This window comes from Phoca vitulina, unplaced genomic scaffold, assembly GCF_004348235.1.
Source record: "Phoca vitulina isolate PV1807 unplaced genomic scaffold, GSC_HSeal_1.0 scaffold40, whole genome shotgun sequence".
Lineage (NCBI taxonomy): Eukaryota > Metazoa > Chordata > Mammalia > Carnivora > Phocidae > Phoca > Phoca vitulina.
The window spans coordinates 9,996,779-10,019,961 of NW_022589743.1; positions in this window are offsets into that span (position 1 = coordinate 9,996,779).

The following is a 23,183-nucleotide window of genomic DNA, read 5'->3' on the forward strand; positions in this document are numbered from 1 at the left end:
ATAAAGAGTCGTCTTTGGAGATGTCAGGCAGGCAGTTCCCTATGGAAATCTGGAATTCCAAAGAAATAAACATTTAGGAACTATCCATTTGGGAATGAGAACATATAGATGTCACATCCAGTCATGAGAATGAGTAAAATCTCTTGGGAGAGATTGTAGAAAGACAAGAGAGGAGGGCTCAGAACCAGGGAGCCCAACATTTGGAAGGCAGGAAGAGAAATAAGAGCTGGCAGAAGAGATTGACAAGGAACTGCCCAAAAGGTAGGAGGAAAACCAGGAAAAACTAATGTTTTAAAAAAGGAAGGAATGGTCCACAGGCTCCTTAGCTATTTCACTGTTAAGTAGGATGAAGACAGAGAAGAAGACCTTGTGTATCGCACCGTGGTGGTGGTCGGTGACCTTGGCAAGAGCAGCCTCATGAAGTAGTGGAGTGGGTGCCATATTGGATGAGGTGGGTGCAAGGGCAGCATGTGCGGGCAGTTCTTTTCAGCACTTGTGCCTGGGGTGGGTGGGGAGTAGAGGAAAGGTAGGAGCTGGAGCAGAATGGGGGAGGGGGCTCAAGGGATGTTTTTTATCCTTTTAAAAAGTTGAAAAACTTGGGCAGTTGTTAGAGCCTGATTGGAAAGATCCAGGAGGGAGGGCAAAAGGACAACACAGTCAGGAGAGGAGATAAAGATAGGGAGAGGGCCTTGAGAGGTCCCAGGGGGCTAGGGTCCAGAGCACGTGTGGGAGGATGAGCCTTTAAGGAGACAAAGGAGAAGATGGGAACAAATAGAGGAGGGTCTGTACACTGGTTGCAGAGAAGTGAGGACCAGCTCTGTGCAAGTCCCATCTACATATGAGCCTCAACACAAATCCTGAAAAATTGGTTTTACTTCTATTGCTTTAGAAATGAGGGGGATGAAGCCCAGGAAATTTAAGTCCCTTTGCCCACCATCCTGTTCTTGAGCCACCAAACCAGAATGCAGACTCTAGTTTGTCTAACCCAAAGATTATGTTCTCTTAGCATGTCACCCTGAAAAGCTCACAAAACAGTGCTCATTACAGAAGGGAGTGCTCAGTAAGTGTTGGCTGAATGAAGTGTTGGTTGGATGACCCACAACCCAGCTTAGATACTGATTTGAATCTCTAGCAGCAGCAGAGCATGGAGCCCTGGGGAGCAGGAGGTGTTGATAAGGTGGGGAGAGGGTCACTTAGAAAGGAGTAGGGAGAGCTAAGAGAAATTGGAGTGGACAGGCAAGTAAGAAAGGAAAAGGAGGGAAGACATGATCAACATAAATTCACTGGGATGCAGATTCCCACCCAGACTCCTGGAAGGTCTCAGGCCTCTGAGCTCACCTGTTCCACCCTTATTGAGATCCTTGAGTGTGCCCAAGCGTCTTTGGTCCAGACATCCAGACACACCAGAATATGGATGAACTGGGCCTCTCCTGGATTCTTGGCCTACCAGGTGTTTATGGTTTGGGGATCCCCAACAAAGAGGTTGAGGCTTTAGATTCTGAATCAAGCCCCCAGCCCCATCACTTGTGAGCTGCGCAGTTGCCAACAAATCACTTTACCTCTTAAAGATTGTGAAATATTTGTCAGTGTGTTTTTCTCTGGTATTTCCTGTTTCTAGGAAATACCTATTTCCCTTATTCCTTTAAGCAAATAGACTTCACAGCCTCTACTTCTTCAGGGAAGAAAAACTACTTCGGAAGCCAAGAAATAGCTCTTAGGTCTCAAAAATAGAGACCCTGGAGTCTCAGGACACAGCTATTATATGATGAACTGGAATTAAGTTGCTTGATCCAAGATTAATTAAAGGACACCCCCCCCATATAAGGAAGAAATGGGGTGGCAGAGACAGGCTAGCTTTTTACCAAGCCCTTCACCCCTTGGTTCCTGGGCATGCAGGGAGACTACATTTGCCAGATGCCCCAGCAGGTATACGTAACCGAGTAACTGAGTCCTAACAAATAGAATGTGATCAGCAGTAATGTGGGGCACTTCAAGGCCTGGCCCAGAAACACCTTCCAAGCTCTTCCTTTGTCCCCTGGCCCAATGCCAGCACACCCCGTAACTTTGGGAGCCACATGCTGAGGATGAGTGAGCTACAGGAGGAAGGGGCCTGGAGAGCCACCTCCTGATGAGGAACACCCATTTGTCAGGGGACTGACGAACTTCTACAGCGTTTGAACTCTCCTACCTTTGTAGGATTAGCAACTGGAGAAGAAGCTGATGATGCATAAAGCCTTGGTTATTTGGTTGTGGTGGGGGTGGCATTGATCGCGTTGATGGCAAATCCACAGTGAAGAGGCTATGTGACATGTCCAGAAAAGGAGGACCCTGGGGAGCCTCGCGGAGTCAGACATCAGCAGAGTGGCAAGGGAGGAGATGGCTGCTCCCCGTGTAGATGAGGAGGCCCACGTGTTATCTGAGAGACAACCAGACCTCTTGCAATCGGGAATAAGGAATGGCAGACGCCATGGTGACCGCACTGACCGAGAACCCGATAGGACAAGGGACGCGTCAGTGGAGACCCACGAAGACCAGTCTGCCTCACGGAACTTAGACAGAACCCCATGAGAAATGCCGCAGGGCACAGGAGAAAGAATTGACCAAGAATTAAATTGTATCCTCCCAACACGGCGGGAGCCTGTAACGGAAATTTCAGTTGAGTATTTGCACATCTGAGTTTATGAACTGAGATTTTTACTTGCTGCCTCTCCAATAAGGAGGCTAAAATTCCTGTCCTGCCTTCCTCCTAGGAGAGCTGTGAGACCCAAAATCAAATAATGTGCTTCACAGAAACTGCACATCACTGGACTAAAGCTTACCATTACTGTCATCATTGTTGTCATTGGCTTCCGCCAAGGTTGATGGGGAAGGAGCCTCAAGCATCCAACTTTTAAAGCATGAGAGCCATGCCTTTCTGACAGCCCCAGGGGAAAAAGAGGAGTATCCACTCCAAGGCTCATGCCCGTAATCCCAACCTTGTGGGCCCCCAGCCCACAGGCCCTAATTCCAAACACATGGCTCCTTCTCTTTCCCTCAACCCTCACCCCCTATTTTCAGTGAAATAAGCCCTGTTTCCTAGAGGTCCATCATCGGCAACTTGACTCACTCTGCAGCAGATGACGAGAGAGAAGGGGCTTTGGATGAAGGAAGAGAACTCAAGAAGGCTGAAGAGCGTTATCACTTCACCCAGGTGACACTGTTGAGCCCAGGGCTGCCTGGAACCCCTGTCCTCCCCTTGTCCCCATGTAGGGACAAGATGACCTTCCGCTCTGAGAAGGCTCCCAGAAAATGGGCCTTCCATCTCCTCACAGCCATTTACATCTTCACTATGTTTGGCGTTTAGTGGAGACATTGCTTTATGGAAACAAACATTATTTCGCATTCAAAATAATAGCTAATAATAATGATGCACATACCAGGTGCAGGCTCTGTACTAAAAAGGTTAATAACCCATTTCATGTCCCTCTGACAAAAATGATTATCCTTGCTACAAAGCTGAAGAACCGGAGGCTCCGAGAGGCCAAGTAAATTGTCCAGGTCCCGAAGGTTGAATGTGGCCAAGTCAGAATTCCCATCTAAGACTACATGACTTCAGAGGTCAAGCTCTTACTTACTAAGCTATACGGCATCCTGCTTTCTATGTCCTCATGGGCTTCTACATATGTTGGGGAGCTGATGCTTTTTAAAAAGGAAATGTTCGTTCCCATAAAGAATAGAAAATATCCACAAAATGTGAACAACTGAGACGCGATTGAGCTCTTCATTGAACATTTCGGGCGGATGGCTCAAGGAAATGCCACACTCTGTGGTTGAGGGGTGAATGGAAATTGATTCTATTGCAAGAATCCTGACTATAAAGAGGAGGAAATCAATAATGTACAGGACAGTTGTTTCTTGTGAACTCGTTATTTCTTTTCCTTTAAGGTTTAAGAGCAAAGATAAAGGACATAATAGAAGGGCAATCCTCTCTGACAGGAGAAAGAGAAGGAGATAAGGTCCCTTCATTTGAGAGGAGTGTGGTGACAAGTTGGGAATGTTTCCATCCCAATGGCCTCTGTTTTCTCGGGAACATGGTTGGGTAGGTCACCCAGTGTGACCAAGGGATTAGATGAGCATTTAAGAGGTGCTATGGTCTGAAAGTTTGTGTCTCCCCAAAATGCATATGTTGAAATCCTACTGCCCAAGGTGACGGTATTAGGATGTGGGGCCTTTGGGGGTTGGTTCAGTCATGAGGGTGGAGCCCCCATCAGTGGGACCGATGCCCTTCTAAAAGACCCCACAGAGCTGTCAGCCTCCTTCTGCCATGTGAGGACACAAGAAGTCTGCGACCCGGAAGAGAGCCCTCCCCCCACCCCATCCTAGCACCCTGATCATGGACTTCCAGCTTCCACGACTGTGAGGAGTAAGTTTCTGCTGTTAATTTTTTTTAAAGATTATTTAAAATTATTATTAATTCTTACAGGCCATCCTCACTTTGCACAGTACCATATTAACTGAAATATGTGGGCATCAGAACCAGGTTTTCACACTTGCCAATCTCGGCTGCCACGGAACCGGGCAAAGTGAGGACTGCCTGTATCATCCTCATTATCAGGGTGTCAGACTGCAAAATGCTGCATCACAACACTCCCCAAAACTCAATGACCTACAACAACAAGCATGGGTGCCCCTGGCAGTTCTGTTGCCGGGGGCGGCTCTGCGGCTGGCTGTAGATCAGCTGTGCATGGCTCCAGGTTCTGGGGGGCGTGCAGGCCTACCCGTGTAGCCACACATTCTTCCTGGACCAGCAGCTACTGGGACATGTTTTCATGGCACATCTTAGGAGCACCAGAGTCCATACTGTACAAGTACTTTTAAGGTCTCCGAATGCCTCTTTAGCATCTCATTGGCCCAAACAAGTCAGGATGGCCGAGCCAACACCAATGGGGTAAGGACGTGACCTCCGCCCACAGTGGGAGAGGGATGCAGAGTCACATGGCAGAGAGTGGGGAGGCACAACCTGTTTCCAGGAGGCAAAAAATTAAAACCCAGGGCCAGAGGGCCACAGTCAGCATCTTCATCATCAGGATCAGCAGGCTTCTGGCTTGGTTAAAAGAAGAGATTGCAAAAGGCAGTCCTGAGATCCTCTGGAGCCCTGCACGGGACACATCAGCCTGGCTGGTAGCCACAGGCCTCCCCTTCCCCTCCGCCCCCTCCTAACTCCCAGAGGCATCTTGGCTCCTCCCACTGCCTCCAGGTGCCACCCACCCCCCAACTCTTCCTGTTTCCCTGTCTCCGACTTCTGCAAAGGCAGATTTCTCAGCAATATCCAATTGAGCCAAGATAGGGCTTAAGCAAAAATCAGAATCAAGTTGATTATAATAATCAAAATCCCTCAACTTTGCAGCCATGCCCTACTTGAACTTGACAGCTCTTTGCAGTCCACAGGGCTGGGAGTGTTATCCAGGTGGCCACTGCAGAGGTGAGGAAATTGAGACCCAGAGAAGTTATGCAATTTGCCAAAAGTCTCACGATAGCATCCCAGTGGTCCTGCGGGAACCTGAATACAAGTCTCTCTCCAGGCCCTGGTAATGGCAGGATCCTGAAAACAGCTCAGGTTGGGGAAAGTCAGGCTGGATTGGGAAAAATGTCTGGGGGAAAGGTGTGTCCACAAAGATTCCCTGCACACACTTCCCTCCGGAAGCTTGGTCTGCACGGCCGTACACACAGCCCAGCCCCCAGCCATCTTCCATTTCTGAGTGCCTGAAGAAGAGCAGATTTTCATCTGATTCTAGGAACTGTATGAGTTTATTCATACCCATCACTGAGCACCGAAGAGACATCATTTTCTCCACGGATTTTTTTTCCTCCAACCACTCTCCCCTCCCCGTTCTCTCTCCACCCACCTCATTCCTACCCCCACTTTCTCGAGGCATGAAGATCATCTCCTGGTTCGATTGGTTTAGAAGTGGGATGAGAACTTTAAGGAAAATCCTCTCTGCAGTCTTTTTAGCTACAAAGTGGTGTTGCTATGTTTTACGGATGATAGTAAAATAAGGATTTTTTTTTTAAGTTAATGAATTGGCTGACATTATGATGTCAGAAGGACTGGAGCCAAAGGTGTTTTGCTAAAGGGAGTCTCCCCCCCGCCCCCCCTCCAGACGACACGGCTCCCCTGGAGCCCATAGTACTTGCGACTGTTCACGCTGTTTACACACCCAGCTCCCCTGACTGCCTCTTTGTGGGAAGTTGTTTACATGAATTTATTTTGGGAAAATTCCATTAGACGGGACCAGGATTTCTTCACAAATCATTGCCTCTCACTTGTGTCTTGATCAAATCTGGGCAGGCACACTTTCTTCAGAGCCCAGACTCCTTGTGTTTCTGCGAGGGGTTGGGGGAGGGGAGGTGTGGAGGGGACGCAAAAGATAATGAAGTGGCCAGGGATGGGCTTAGAAAAAAGAGGTCTGTCTGGTGGGATCAGAAGCAACAGCACTGGGAGAACAAAGGGGTCCCCACTGGCTTGGGGACTACAGACCCACAGGGGCAGTTTTCTAGACGGCGGCTATGTATGGACCTGCCCATCTGTGCCTGGCTCTGTGCAAAGCTGCCAGGCCACAGAGACACATCGGTGAGGCTCCCTGACCTCAAGAGGCTCAAATCTAAAGGAAGAGGAAGCAACAGAAACAAACAATTCAATCAAAAGGTCTTGGGGCCCTTGGGGGGGGGTCTCCACACCCTTATCCCACCCAGCCCTCAGTTAGTCATTGAACACATTGATTCCTTCTGTCAACTCACTCTTGCCATTCTCTCTGTTGAAGGAGAATCCCCAATATTAGATGCACCCCAGTTTGTCCCCACTGGTTTGACCTCCCATTGGTGCCACACATGCATAGACCACATAGTTTCTTCTTTAGTGCCAAAGCAACCCTTCTTATTTCCCTAAGAAGGACTTAGCAGATACCTACTAGGTGCCGGTAAGTAGACATCATCCTGGCACTGCAGCAACTCAGCCTTGGTCCGGTGGAAAGGGGAAGGGGATGGGGACCACAGAAAAGCCACAAAGTGGACACCTGCTCCTGCACAATGGGAGGTGGCTGTCATTCCAGGGGCACTCCAAGAGCTGGAAGGAAGGAGGCGGCTCCTGGCAGTTAACTCAGCACCACCCATGGGTCAAGGCACCCTCTGCCGTCATCTGCCCAATAAGCCTGGTTTCCCTCCCTAGAAGCACTTCTCCTGACACTGCAGATGGACGAAGCCCATGGTCATAGAGCTCACTGAACGAGCCTGGGCAGAGTCTGCTTCCCTGGATGGATTTCATCTCTAATAGGAAGGGACTACACCATCATTTTTGCAGGTCGGTGAGCCATGGAAAGCTGTGTGGAAACCAAAGCGTGGGCAGTGCTCATGGCTCATGTTTATTGAGCACTTCCTACATACCAGGCACAGATCTAAATGTTTCACATGCCTCAATCCACTTAGTCCTCACAGCAACCCTATAAATTCAGTACTTCCTAAAGATTAGCAAACTCACAAAATATTAGGTACAGTAATTTGCTTGAAAATCCAGTATGTGACCTAGACAAAAATATCGTTCCTTTTGCTAGTGAGAGGGCGGGTTTGCTTTACCCCCACAGATCTGACGGTAGACTCTCAGGGATGGAGATAAAAAGACCTTGCTTTGGAGACACTGACCCATGCCCCCTAGGGATTTAAAAGCCACCAAGCCCCAGGGTCCTGTGAAGTAGAGAGGCAGTGGGTGCAGCGAACAGAGAGCATCCACTTCAGACTCCAATCTGAATTGGATATTGCAGTTCCATTCCTCGCCAATGCGGCAAGTCACTTCAGTAAAGTCCTTACACTTCCCAGCTCTTGCCCCCCGCATAGGGTTGTCATGAGCGCTACATGAGAGCACATGTCCCAAGCACCCAGTGCATCATCTGTCGCAGACACTGTCATTTTTCTTCAGATGGGTACAAGAGGCAGGGTGTTGAAGGATATTGATGGGACATGTGGCGCCATTATGGGCTATTCCTTGAGCCCCAGCCTAGCTATACTGGGGGGGATAGAGACCAGAGAGGGACTGGCCTTATTTTACTTTATATCCCCCACTGCTCTCCACCAATTTCCATGTACAGTGTAAGTGCTGTTGAATGAATGAATGGTTTAGTGGATGGATGGATAGATGGATGGATGCTTGGATGGATGGATGGATGGTCCAAAATGGTCAGTTCTCTATAAAGAGCTCCAGCGTACCCCAGTACATGTCTCATTTCAACACTTCAGGGAAACACTCCAGTCTTTGACCCATCCCCACTCTTCCCAAACCTCAGCTCATCTTGCCAGATATTTGCTTGTTGCCTCTCTGCTCAGCCCCTTCACAATAAAGTATTCCACTATCTGCTAGTTAGGGACTCCGGCTTCGGCTCAGAACAGGGTCTTTTGAAGCCACACTCCACAGCCCATGGGCCAACTTCATCCCAGTTCCCACTGGTGCCCTCCCCAAGCCCAGCCTGTGCACAGCGCTTTCAGGTTGCTGGGGAGGAGGTAATGTGCAGGCATTCATTCCCTGGAGCCCCAGTCCCTAGGGACCTGGGCTGGAACAGTGGTGCCTGTGTATCTTGGCATTCCATGGCCAGACTCCAGCCATGCACTGAGGTTGTTTCATGCACAGCCTTAAGTGCTCTGTGCTCTGCCCACTCAGGAGCCGGGAGCAAGCCCAGCCTGAGGCTCTGTCGCCCTCCCTTGGTAGTGGCTAGAGGTGAAGAGACAGCCCAGTCTCCAGCAGGGCAACATCCAGCTTCCCGGGAGGAGCGGGGGGCCAGAGCAGCCCTCCAGCTGCTGTCAGTCCAGGTGCAGCTGGCTTCCCCAAGGTCAGGGTTGCCAGCCCAGCACACTCATGCACTGCCAAGGCCATCACAGCTCCTGTTCTCAACATTCCCTGGGACCTTGGAGAATCTGCCCCTTCCCCTTACAGATGCAGTGGTACCAAGGAAACCTCAGTCCAGCGTCTCCGGGGATAATGCATTCACCTTCCTGGTTGCGTACCTGATGGGGAAGCAGAAAGGGCAACGTGACCTCTCTCCCAAGACTGGGGAGATGGATGAGGCCATGTTTAGGCTGCAGGGGCATCAACTGGCTCAGGTCTCGGTTTCAGGCCAGGTGGGCCCACATCCCAGCAGGGTTCTGGGTGGTGGGATGCTACTTAGCAATTTTAGATTGGGTGGGAGGGTGCCAGCTCTCCACCCACTGATATGATATGGACGAGAGGCCCCCCTGGCTGGGGACAGGGAAGACCCTGGTGGGTCTCAGCTTGTGACCCACACCTTGTCCTCCACAGGGTGTGTGGAAGCAGAGCCAGGGGCCGCTGTCATCTGACACTTGCAGCTCACTTTACCCTTCTGTCACCGGCGTCTCTTGCCCAGAGGCCCTGATGCTACCTTCTCCCCGGGGGGAGGCCACGCCCTGTGCCTCCGTACTGCCCTCTCCTGGACACTACCTTTGACTACAGTTTCCAGAAAAATACGCATTTTATGGGGCCAACGAGAAAGTAGAGGCACCGCTCTGGAATCACTTCTATCAGGTTTGGCCTGGAGCCCCCACCCTGTGATAAGTCCATGTGGTCAATGTCGCTTGCAGAGACCTGGGTCCCAGGCCCACCACCTTCCCGGCGGGGCGCTCACCCAGCGCCCACCGGGAGAGGGGGAAGCACGGGGAAGCATAGTGAAAGGCGCAGCAGGTGCCTGATCAGTCTAAGCTGAGGGTTAGTTAGTTCCCGAAAAGACTGTCAGCTACTGGCTGGGACTAAGGTGACCCAACAGAACCAGACCTTAAGGGTGTTTTTCTTTTCCACCTTTCCTCATCAGGAAGACAGAATCCGTGAGAGAGAATTGTCTCTGACCTCTAATTTCATTGCATATGTGATCAGAGTGTGAGGAAACTCAGGGCCCCACTGAAAACAGATAGGCGGCAGCCACAGAAGGTGGTTGGGAAGATAAAACGTGGTGATGGGCCCGGAGCTCAGCCTGGTGTGGAGCGAAGCCTCAAGTAGTAACTGGGATTATTACTTTCATCAAAACAAAGTTTATCATTCCTGCACTTCAGACATCATAGAGATCAAAAGAGACCTTTTCAGGGCGCCTGGGTGGCTCAGTCGTTGGGTGTCTGCCTTCGGCTCAGGTCATAATCCTAGGGTCCTGGGATCGAGCCCCGCATCGGGCTCCCTGCTCGGCGGGAAGCCTGCTTCTCCCTCTCCCACTCCCCCTGCTTGTGTTCCTGCTCTCGCGATCTCTCTCTCTCCATCAAATGAATAAATAAAATCTGTAAAAAAAAAAAAAAAGAGAGAGAGAGAGAGTCCTTCTCTCAGCTCTGACTGACCGCACTCCAGCAGGGTCTACGGTTGCAGAGACCTGGCTGCCATCCACAGGCCACTCAGTTCCATGGTGGAAGCCAGAGCCCTTCACCAAAGGAGAGCAGAAGAAAGTTTTCCTTGGTGGCCTATGGGCCCAGGCTGCACGAACTGTAGGGACAGAGGAGTAGGACACGGGGGTGGGGATGGGAATGGGGGTGACGCCCATTCAGGACTGCTGGCCCTGCCCAGATCCCTGGGACAGCAGTCTGGGCTTTGCCCCAGGCCAGGCTGACTGAGAGCAAGACCATTAGCAGGGAGCCCGGGGCCACCCAAAGAAGGGAAGGCCAAGGGCTCTCAGGCTTCAGCCAGGGCAGGCTCCCACTACGTCCATCAAAGAGCCAGGTTCCAGGGCACCAGCAACGTTCTGTTCTTGATCCGGGCACTGGTTACAAGGTGTGATAACCTGGTGAAAATCCCCCAGGCTGGATGGTTAGCTGGGGCACAGAGTTCCACACTTGGGGTTTTTTGATTAAAAGTTTGGGGGTTTTGGGGCACCTGGGTGGCTCAGTCGTTAAGCGTCTGCCTTCGGCTCAGGTCATGATCCCAGGGTCTTGCGATCAGGTCCCACATGGGGCTCCCTGCTCGGTGGGAAGCCTGCTTCTCCCTCTCCCTCTCCCCCTACTTGTGTTCCCTCTCTCGCTGTCTCTCTCTCTGTCAAATAAATAAATAAAATCTTTAAAAAAAAAAAGATTTAAAAAAAAAAGTTTGGGGTTTTTTTAAGTTTATTGTTAGGGGGACCTGGGTGGCTCAGTCATTAAGCGTCTGCCCTCGGCTCAGGTCATGATCCCAGGGTCCTGGGATCGAGCCCCGCATCGGGCTCCCTGCTCAGCGAGGAGCCTGCTTCTCCCTCTCCCACTCCCCCTGCTTGTGTTCCCTCTCTCGCTGTCTCTCTCTGTCAAATAAATAAATAAAATCTTAAAAAAAAAAAAGGTTTATTGTTAAAAGTCACCCCCCGAAACCAAATGCCCCCACCACCACCTCTGGGCTCTGCACAGCACCTGCCTGGGCTGGGGAGATGGGAGCATCCTTGCAGCCGTTGCTGTAAATTGTCCAGTTTAATCTAAGTCATTCAGAGATTGCGTCAGGTCAGGGGAGGTTTTACTCTCTGGCCACAAAACTCGGAGTCTGACCTTGATTCATTCATTCCTTTAACAAGTTTACAGGCACCACACATTGATACTCAGCATGTCCTAAACTTACCCCAACACCTGTCTGGCCTCCACTAACCCATGCATCACCGTGTAGCCCTAGACGGACCCCAGAAAATGTGCTGTTTCCTCTAGTTCCCCTACCCCCCCAGCTTGCAACAACCGATCAGGTACGCTGCAGATTCTGCTTTGGAAAATTCACCAGACTCCATCTCTTCCTTCCCGCCACAGGGTCAGTCCCTGCTCTGTCACTTCATCCTCTCACACCTGGACCACTACGGGGGCTTCCTACCTGGTATCCTTGTTGCCCTTGACGCTGACCTTGAAGCTTTCTTTGAAGCCTCACTGCCCTTGAAGCTGACCTCCTAGACTGTCACAGAGTCCGTGTCACTCATTACCAAAAACCTTCCATGGCTCCCTACTGCCGACAGGAAAAGGTTGTAAACCCCTCAGCTCCGCGGACCAGGCCCTCCCCGACCCAGGCCCACCTCCCATGGCACTTCTCCACTCAGTACCACAGACTGCAATGGACCACTCTCCACTCCCGTTCACCTAGTATGTGTTTCCTTCCACAACGCCTCTCACATTATTGTCTTGATCCCAAATATTCTCCCACTTCGCCATCTTCCGATGCTTCCCTCAGCCAGCAGGGCTCTGCTCAGAGGTGAGATACTCCGAGAAGCCTTCCCGAATCCCCCGGTCAGACCCCATGCCCCTCTTCTCCTGACAGCCCCTCTGTGTTCTCAGTACTTCCATACCATGCTGCCTCATCTCGTCATCATCATTATGCAATCAGAACGGCCAGTTGAGTCTCCCTTCAAACTGTTTCCAGAATCTGGACATTTCCCACCCCCTCCAATGTTACATCCCTGTATAAGCCGGGATTTTTGTCAGGATTTCTGCAATTGCTTCCTAACTGTTCTTCCTGCTTCCACGCTGGTCTCCTCCCACACGAGATCTGTTCTTCACAGAGTGATGCTTTTCAATATATCACAGGTGATACTGCTCTTCAGTTCAAAGTTTTCCTCAGAATAAAACCCAAAGTCCCCTCCACAGCCTGCCAGGTCCTACAGGACAGGGTCCCAGCCACCTCTCCAAGGTCCTACAGGACAGGGTCCCAGCCACCTCTCCAAGGTCCTACAGGACAGGGTCCCAGCCACCTCTCCAAGGTCCTACAAGACAGGGTCCCAGCCACCTCTCTGCCAAGTCTTGATACTTTTTTCAATCCTTTAAAAATATAAAAACCATGCTTGGCTCACAGGTCATGGAAAACCAGGCAGCGGGTTGGATTTGGTCCGTGGGCTGCCGTTCGCCGACCTGTGTTAAAAGCTGAATTGACAAAGCCCAGGGAAGCTGGAGAGACGGGTTAGGGTAGGAGTAAGATGCCTCCACGGTGTGAGTCTTCACATAGCCTGGAGATCACACAACGGTACGGTCTCTTTGGTCAATGGAAAGAGGTGTGATGTGAGCGGTAGAAGCTGGGACCTGGGGTCTGGGTTGAAACTGGAGAGGTCAGTGGGGTCGGATGAAGAAGGGCCTTTCAAATTACAGAATTCACGTAAGCTGGGTAAAGACATAATCAGGTTTGCAGTTCAGGCACATAACTCAGGAGGGAAGAGAGTGGTGATGGTGGGGCTCGCTAAGAGGCAGTGACTCTAGTGCAGGTGGGGTCCTTGGGGACCCGCCCATAAGCCCCCAAATGCTGGCGGTTTAATATTTGAGAATTTTTGTAAGCCAGCTGTGGAATGCAGTCATTATTTCACAATTAGATTTTATAAAATTACAACTGAATCGATTTACATTTAAAACAAAGGCAGTAAGGACTCAAGAACTCATCACTTTCTCCTTCTTTTAGGACAGTTTACTATTAGCTTTGCTCTTCCGATTCCTCACATCCGGTGCACCCATATGCTGGGGATGCTACATGATGCCTGCCCCGAGCACCCCACCCCAGCTCTGCATGCAGTGACCTCACACTGCTCACTTGAAAGTGGCCATGTCTCTGGTGAGCGCTGTGAATTGTGCAAGACTGTTGAATCACAGACATGTACATCTGAAGCAAATAATACATTATATGTTAAAAAAAAAAAAGAAGAAGAAGAAGATAGCAGGAGGGGAAGAATGAAGGGGGGGAATCGGAGGGGGAGAAGAACCATGAGAGACTATGGACTCTGAGAAACAAACTGAGGGTTCTAGAGGGGAGGGGGGTGGGAGGATGGGTTAGCCTGGTGATGGGTATTGGGGAGGGTGCGTTCTGCATGGAGCACTGGGTGTTATGCACAAACAATGAATCATGGAACACTACATCAAAAACTAATGATGTAATGTATGGTGATTAACATAACATAATAAAAAAAATCAAAACAGAAAAAAACTGGCCATATCTCCAGTGGGAGTATCTCCACCACAGAAATGGACAAATGCTACAAATCAGGGCTTTTCTCATTTTTTCCCCTCAAAGAATCCATTGTTAAACATTTACCAGCACACCACTGAGCACAAGTGAAGGAAGATGCCCCAGACCTAGGGCCATGGTGGCGAAAGTGGAGAGGAGGAGCTAGCTAGGGTAGATCCTGCTCAGCCAGGTAGCTTTACAGAGATGAGAAAGACAGGAGGAAGAGAAGGATGCCTCCACACCAGAAAATGATCCATTTTTTTTTTTTTTTAAAGGTTTTATTTATTTCACAGAGAGAAAGACAGCCAAAGAGGGAACACAAGCAGGGGGAGTGGGAGAGGGAGAAGCAGGCTTCCCGCGGAGCAGGGAGCCTGATGTGGGGCTCGATCCCAGGACCCTGGGATCATGACCTGAGCCGAAGGCAGACGCTTAACGACGCCTCCCTTCAGGCGCCCCGAAAATGATCCATTTATAAAGAAGCCCTTCCAACCCAAGATTGGCTGTGCCCTTCCTCTGCGCATGCTTGCTGCCAGGCATCCTGGCTGCCCAGTCCCAGGGTAAGCCCGAGCACCCCCCGAGGACCCCCCCGCCCCCGGCAGCCCTGTGCGGTAGGAGGAAGGAAGCCCTTGCCCGAGATCACCTGGGGGAGGTCAGTGAGCACCACAGGCCTGCTCTGTGTGTTTACATCTCCTATACGACTGCGTGCAGAGTTATTTGGGCACCCACAGCGCTGTGCGTGCGGGTCTGTGTGTATTTATAACCACACAGCCATGTGTGGACGGCCCCACCTACAGATCTCGCCTACATCATTCGAACGTCCCCAAGGTGCTGGGGCCTGCTTACTGACCTCACGTCGGGGGGCCGGCCGGGTAATTGACTCTGATGGGAACTGCGCTCTCCCAGCCAAAGGCACACAGCCCACCTCCCACAGCCAGCACCCGCCTCCCTCCCACGGACCTGGGGGGCTGGCCCTTCCTGGTAAAGCTCTGGAGAGGAGAGGCCGCTATAAACATGCCTCAGGCTGACCTGCATATGGAAATGAGGCTTGAGGTTGGGCCTGGCGCCCAGCCACGGGCCTGCGGCCTCCCTGCCGCCAAGTATCTTTAGCATGAACTTCATTAACATGGGCCCCCCACGGCCCCCCTTCCATCTCTCTCCTCCCCTGCCCTGTCTTACACTCCGTTTGTGGTGTCTTTTTCAAGGCTGCGGTCTTATCCTCAAGCCCGCACAGAGGGCTGGGCCCCATCGTCCCCCCTATCTGATGATAATAATATAATCACAGCTCCCACTTACTGTGCAGGGCACTTCTATCTGTTATCTCATCTGCGCGGAAACCCTATTCTACAAATAAGGAGCCCAAAGCTGGAGGGGCAGGTCACTCAGTGAAGAGGTCCCAGGCTGAAGAGGTCAAGGTTGGCGGGGGTGTCTGGGGCTCTGGCAGACAGCCAGTCCCTGAGTCACATAGAGCAGGCTGGAAGCACCCGCTGTGCACAGGGGAACGAAGATAAGGCTGGGTCAAGGGCAACAATGGCTCAGGTAGAGAGGAGGGTCGGGTCGGGATGGAATGAGAATCAGCCAGGCCACTTCGGAGAGATGAGGCAGAAGGAAGAAGCCAAGGATGCCTCCTTCTAGAAGACACGCCGCCCCCCCCCCCCCACCAACCCTTGCAGGCTGCTCCTGGTTGGGTGGGGCTCTCCCCTGCTGACAGCTCCAGGCTTGGTTTCCTAAGGGGTCTGTTCAGACTGAAAGCCCTCCTTGAACACACAGGCCCAACAGCAACCCGGGACCATCTTTCCAGAACATTAAGGCCTCATTTCTTCATTGGCTTTGCAGGGAGGGGTCCAGCCACCGTAAGGCGAGGAGAGGGGAGGGAGACTTTCTTGTTCTCAGTGACCCGTGCCTGCGGAAGCTTCCCTGTTCTCCGCTCTCTCTGATACCCTAACACAGACTGGGGTCAAGCCCCTGCTGGGGCTGTGCTCACCTCCTGCCTCATCAGGCTCATCATTGTCCTTTGCAGATTTGTCCACTACAGTCCGTGCGTGTGAGTGCCCCCCTCTCTCTCCCCCTGATGTCCTTCCTTCCCCTCTTCCCAGGTCCCCCCTTCTTCCTCTTCCCTTTCTCTACAGTTCTAACAGGACTGTTTTTTCTCGAGTCAAACCACTATCAGCCTCCCTTCAGTCTCCACCCATTGCTCCTTCCACCCTCTGGGGCCACATAGAACACATGGGTAATAAAAACAATGACCACCTTGAGGATAATGTCCATGCTGCCGAGGGCGATGGCAAATGTCCTTCAGCTCTTATTTTGTACTAGGAACTCTGCATGCATGATTTCACTCAGCCCAAACAGCAGCCCTGCAGAACAGGGTCTTCTCCTCTCCCCATTTCAGAGACAGAGAAACTGAGACGTGGAGGATCCCACATCACACAGCCAACAGGTGACAGAATGAGGATCTGGACCCAGGCAATCCAATCCAAAGCCAGCTCTCTCAACCACCGGGATGCATCGGTTTCTCTCTCTCTTCCTTTGCAAGCCTTCAAACACTAGAGGATCTTCACTTCTTCACAGGGCGAGATGGTTTGCTTCGTGGCCATACGCCTGCCAGGTGCCTTGGCATCCGGTCTGGTTGCCCACACTGGGGTGACCCCGTGTCTTTCCGATCCGGACTTTTCCAGGGCTGAGAATACGCCACGTGCCCCTCAGCCTTCCCAGAGGCCCTCTCACCCAGCCCGCCGCTTGGAGACTGAACGCCTTAGCCCCGCATATCCGGTTCCTGTCTTCCAGAGACCTAGAACTTCAACCACAAAACAGAGATAATGGGATGAACGGGGCCCCGCAACCACCAGGAACCACGCCCGCCACCTCCGCGAAGTCAATGGTGGTGGCCCATTTGGGGATTGTCCCTAAATCAACCCCCGCTGCTCCTACTGCTCCTTCAACACGTCTCCCCTGGTTCTGCGCGGTGGGTCCTCTCAGCATCCCTCAGGCTGGAAGTATCCTCCGCCCGCTGCACCCCCGGGCACGCGGCTGAAATGCAAGTCCAAGCCCCGCCCATTGCACGAAGCCCGCCTCCCTCACTCCCCAGAAGATTAATAAATCAGATTCAGACGCCTATTGTTCTGGACACAGTCAGAATCAAGTGCAGGATTTTGAATCTCTCAACACAGAGCCGCTGCCCGGCTACAGAGGCCCCGCTATGTCTCTGGGAAAGCTGGCCCGGGGTGGAGAGGCGAGAGAAGAAAAGACCAAATAGGGGGTACCTGGGTGGCTCAGTCGTTAGGCGTCTGCCTTCGGCGCAGATCATGATCCCAGAGTCCTGGGATCGAGCCCCACATCGGGCTCCCTGCTCGGCAGGAAGCCTGCTTCTCCTTCTCCCAATCCCCCTGCTTGGGTTCCCTCTCTTGCTCTCTCTCTCAAAAAATGAAAATTTTTTAAAAATAAAATCTTTAAAAAAAAAAAAAGACCAAATAATCAATAGTTACCCCAAGCTCTTGGCGGTCTCCTTCAGGAAGCAGGTCCCCCACTGTACCCCATTCTCACTTAGTGCGGGGAGGGGGAGGGGCAGAAAGTCAGGCTGGGAAGAGAGCCCCCCCCCCCCAAAAGAGGCAGGTCGACAGCTCTGGGATGGGCGGGGTCGCTCCCCACCCACCTCCTAACCTCACCCATGCCTAATTCCATCTGCAAATGTTTCACTCTTTCAGAAGTGAGCCATCACTGCCTGAAGCCACGGGACGACTTCTAGTTTATTACCCCAGAATTCCCAAGAATTCATAGAAACCCTTCTATCTTAGACCAGTTACCACTCCCTTGCCACCCCCACCCCCTAGGCATTGGTCTTGTTGTCGCTGGGTTTTTGTGTTTTTTTTTAATCCCTTACTCTCCTGGGAGACAGCGTGCCTGCCGCTGCCGCCTGAGTGGCTTGCTAGCATTTTCCCAGCTGTTTATGTGGAAAATCATAAAAATATTTGGTGGCCAAAAAAAGAGAGGGGGAAATGCTTTGGTGGGCTGATGCAACAGAAATGCTTTTTTTTTTTTTTTTTAAGTGGCATGTCTTATTCTCATCCAAACGCATGCATAAACGCCGTGTTGGTTGAGAAGTACTAGGTGGAAGGCACGTCTTTTCGGGGACCTGCCCCACCCCACCCCCTGCAATCAGACAAAAGCACTGTCCAGGGAACTGGCAGAGGGTAAGTCCCTTATAATCCAGCCACAGGGTTTGGGAAGAGCTGAAAGCAGAAATTCTTGCGGGCTGTGTTTAACCCCGGGTCTGGTATTACGCTCCTGCCCCGGTGGCCTGATTCTCTTGGCTGAGGGACGGGGCAGTTCCGACAGTGACGATGGTGATGGTGCTGATGCAGATGTGGTTGCTACGGCAGCTGATGCTGATCCAAACACACTCGTCTGCGTTTTACGGTCGCGAAGCCGCCTCTCATAGGTTCTTGCCTTTGAGGCTCCTAGGGATTCCCAGAGGGAGGTGGGGGAGGCGCCCTCACAACATGCCCATTGCATAGAGGAGCAAAACGAAGCCCAGGGAGGCAAAGTGTCTTGCCCAAGAGCATACAATTTGCCAGCAGCAAAGCCAACATTCAAACCCTGCAGATCCCTTAAACCATGTTACTCTGGACTCTCAACAGCGCTACCCAGTAGAAAGGCCGTCGAGCCACGTATGTCCTTTGACGTTTTCTAGTAGCCACATTTTTAAAAAATAAAAAGAAACAGGTGAAATTGAGTTTAATAATATACTTTCTAACATGTATCATATGACCTCACTGATATGAGGAATTCTTAATCTCAGGAAACAAACTGAGGGTTGCTGGAGTGGGGGGGGGGGTGGGAGGGATGGGGTGACTGGGTGATGGACACTGGGGAGGGTATGTGTTCTGGTAAGCGCTGTGAATTGTGCAAGACTGTTGAATCTCAGATCTGTACCTCTGAAACAAATAATGCAATATATGTTAAGAAAGAAAAAAAAGAAGAAGAAGAATGTAGCAGCAGGGGAAGAATGAAGGGGGGGAAATCGGAGGGGGAGAAGAACCATGAGAGACAATGGACTCTGAAAAACAAACTGAGGGTTCTAGAGGGGAGGGGGTTGGGAGGATGGGTTAGCCTGGTGATGGGTATTGAGGAGGGCACGTTCTGCATGGAGCACTGGGTGTTATGCACAAACAATGAATCATGGAACACTATATCTAAAACTAATGATGTAATGTATGGGGATTAACATAACAATAAAAAAAATTAAAAAAAAAATAATATACTTTCTATAACCCCGTATATCCAAAATATTATCTTAACATGCCATCAGTGCAAAAATTACTAACGTGGTATTTTTCATCCTTTGTTTTCATACTAAGTATCTGAAATCTGGTGTGTACTTTGCACTTTGAGTTCATTCTCATTTCACCGTGGCTAGTGGCGATGTTACTGGCCAGAATCAGTCTAGAGGGATTCAACATGGCTTTGACACTGAGTGTGGTCATGAGAGAATCTCAGGCAAAGGGAAGCATCACTGTGGCTTGACTCATCTTCACTCCTACAATCAGGCAGGTGAAGTGCAAGAGTTACTTCAGCTCACAACTGTATTTTTCCTCTTACCTTCCTTCTCCTCCTTCTTGAGCATCAGCTGCTGCAAACTCTAAGTGTTGGCACTGAGCGATTTGCTAGTCATCCACAAGCAGCAACATGGTCCCTGCTTTCTGAAGGTTTTCTGACCTCCAACCAAATTGTCATGTGCTCCACCAGGCCCAGCGCAAGAACGATGACCCCTCGGAGCACCCCAGGGCACTCACATCGTGCCTCGGGAGGCAGATATGGATGAAAGGGGGAAAAGAAGGAAGAGGGAGAGAGAAACAGAGGGAGGGAAGGTGGCAGGGAGGGAGCAAAGGAAGAAAGGAAGGAAGGAATGCGTACCAGGTTGAAGAGGGTCCCCAAAATATTCGTGTTCACCTGGAACCTCAGAATGTAAGCTTATTGGGAAGTAGAGTCTTTGCACATTGAATTGGTTAAGATGAGGTCATATTGGATTAGGATGGGCCCTGATCCAACGACTGATGTCCTTAGGAGAAGAAGGAAATGTGGACATAGACGCAGAGGACCCATGGAAGAGCATCTGGTGAAGACAGAGGCGGGTGGAGACTGGGGGATGCATCTGCAAGCTACAGAAAACCGCGGTTGCCGCCACCATCGGACGCCAGGAGGGAGGCGCGGAACAGAAGGAAACCACCCGTACCAACACCTCCTTTCTGACCTGCGTAACTGTGAGAGAATACGTTTCTGTGGTTTTGAGCCACCCAGTTTGTAGTCATCTGTGATGGCGGTCCTACGAGACTAGTACAGAAAGGGGGTGGGGGAGCAAGCCAGACATGCCTTCTGGTGAAAATCAGCAAAGAGCAGTAAAGATCAAAAAGAACTTGCAGTAGGGACAGTGAACTCGATGCTGGCGTCCCTCTCCACACTCGTTCCATTCCCAGTGACATCAAATCAGCTTCGCCACCCCCCGCCCCCCCCCTCGGGTCACCCATTCTGGTAATTACCCCTGAGTCCCCTAAGGTTCGCTGTGATAAAACCATAAAAAGAGAGAAAGGGTGGAGGCAAGGGCAAAACGGGTCAAGGGGAGTGGGAGGGACAGGCTTCCGTTTATGGAATGAGTAGGGCACGGGGACGACAGGAACAACAAAGGGAATACATTCACTGGCACTGTGATAGCTGTGTGGGGACACGTGGCAGCTACATGTGTGGTGAGCATGGCATAACGCACAGACTTGTCACATCGCTCGGTCGTACACCTGAAACTAACGGAACATTGTGTGTCAACTGTACCCAAATAAAAAAAAAATTTAGGGGCGCTGGGTGGCTCAGTTGGTTAAGCGTCTGCCTTTGGCTCAGGTCATGATCTCAGGGTCCTGGGATCGAGCCCCACATAGGACTCCCTGCTTGGCAGTGAGTCTGCTTCTCCCTCTGCCCCTCCCCTTGCTCGTGCTCTCTCTCTCTCAAATAGATAAAATCTTTTTAAAAATTAAATTAAATTAAAAATAAAAATAAAAATTTAAAGAGAGTTAAACCTTAAAATGAAGGATTCAAGCATTTCAAATATTTTCTGTTAAAAGAGAGAATCATTTACTTGGCATGACTGCTGAGGACAGGATACAGACCAAAGAATACAAGAGTGAGGGAAGCAAATCTCAGCTCCACCTGCAGAACTTTTGAACCAGCGGGCGTGATGGATGGCAAGTACATTACCTGATATACCAGCCCTGGTGAACTCTGGCCCGGGGGATATCAAGAAGAGGCCATGGAGATTTTATCTTTCTGACATCATCACAGGAATTCCTGTTTGGATCAGAGACTAAACTGGATGATCGCAGGGCCCTCTTCCATCCTGAGGCTGGCCCCAGTAGGAAGAGTCTATGGTGGTCTAGGGCAGTACCACTCTGAAGGCGTGGAGGCCCAAGGCAGCAACTTCTCAGAGGCCAGACGCAGATGGGCCGTGGAAGTGGACACTATAGACGAGGTTCTGGGTCTGCCAGGCGAGAACCTCCAAGACCTGTGGCCTGTTCCCCATCAACATGGCCCTGCTCCTGGTCTTGGCTGATCAGATTCTCAAGTGTTTGGACTAATATGGAGACTCTAACCTCCTTATGGATCGAGGGACTAGAGCAAAAACTTGGTCAGATAAGTAGGCGGACAACAAGTCATAGCCGTGTACAGGTTAAATTTACAGGGGAGCAGGAAAGGTGAAGAAATAGGAAAAACCCAGAGGTAAGAAAAGCAGAAAGAAGCAGACTTCCGGTATTCTGCTTATTTATCTGCATCTCAAACTGCTCCGAAACTTAGTGGTTTAACACAACAGCTATTATATATCATAAATGCGTGGGTTAGGAATTCGGGCAGGGCTCCGCTTGGCGATTCTTCTGCTCTGCATGATTCAGCGGCAGTTACTGGAAGGTTACATGCTAGCAGATGGGCTGGGGCAGGAGTGTCCACATTGGTCTCGCTCATGTGTCGGCACCTTGACAGGGACAGCTAGAAGCCAGGCTCAGTGGGGGCTGTAAACCAGCATGCCTCACTACGGTGTCTCCAACATGGCCTGTCATGACAGAGCCTTAGAAGTCACATAGCATCATTTCTGCCATGTTCGACTGATGGAAGCAGTCTTAAGCCCACACAGATTCAAGAGACCCCATCTCTCGATGGGAGGGGGGGGTTCCAAAGAATTTGTAACCACAGTTTAAAACCACCACCTCAGGGAGGAAAGAAATGAGAAGCATTGCCTCTTAGTTCACAGTCCTCATGAGTGGCCTCATCCTCAGCAGTAAACCCCCTTTTTACCTGGTAAACTTGAGTGGAGTTCTGTGCCTTGCAACCAAAATGGTCCTGTCTGGGCTTAACTTTTGTCCCTCAAAATTGAAGGTTGAAGCCCTAACCCCCAGGACCTCAGAACGTGACTGTATGTGGTGATAGGGTCTTTAAAGGAGATGAAGTTAAAATGAGGACATTGGGGTGGGCCCTTATCCAACAGGACTGGTCTCTTTATAAGGAGACATTAGGACACAGACACGCACAGAGGAAGACCACGTGAAGACACAGGGAGATGGGCATCTACAAGCCAAGGAGAGAGGCCTCAGAAGAAAACAACCCTGCCAACACCCTGGTCTCAAACGTCCAGCCTCCAGAACTGGGAGAAAGTAAGTTTCTGTCGCATAAGCCACCCAGTCTGCGGTACTTTCTTAGGGCCGACCCAGCAGACTAATCCGAGCCCTGGCTAAATAAATGTGCAGAGTGTCGGTGTCCTGGGATTGACACACGCAAGGGGGAGTCTGGGCCCGCAAGCCTGCTGGTCCGAGCAGGTACGACCACGGCCAGGCAGCTCCGGTGTGCTGCGAGATCGTAAAGCCGACTCAGCACAGGTCGCCGCCTCCCCAGTGTGCATCCACTGGAGTCAGGACATACGGAATGAGTGACTCATTTCTCCCGTCACTGCTCCTGGCAAAAGAAAGCATTTACTGACATCTTTTATAAAGGCGGCCGCAGGCTTTTCTTTGGAAAGAGAAACACAGTCTTGGTCCAGCTTTCTTACAAACACAGACACACGAACGTGAATTCACACATGCGTGCATGCATGCACACACACCCCTACACATCCACGCACTCTACCCTCTGCGTTCCCTTTCTGATCCCCTCTCTCCCCCATCCCATCCCAAAGGCCAGCACAGACCAAGAGTCAGGAAACCTACATTTGGTCCCAGCTCCG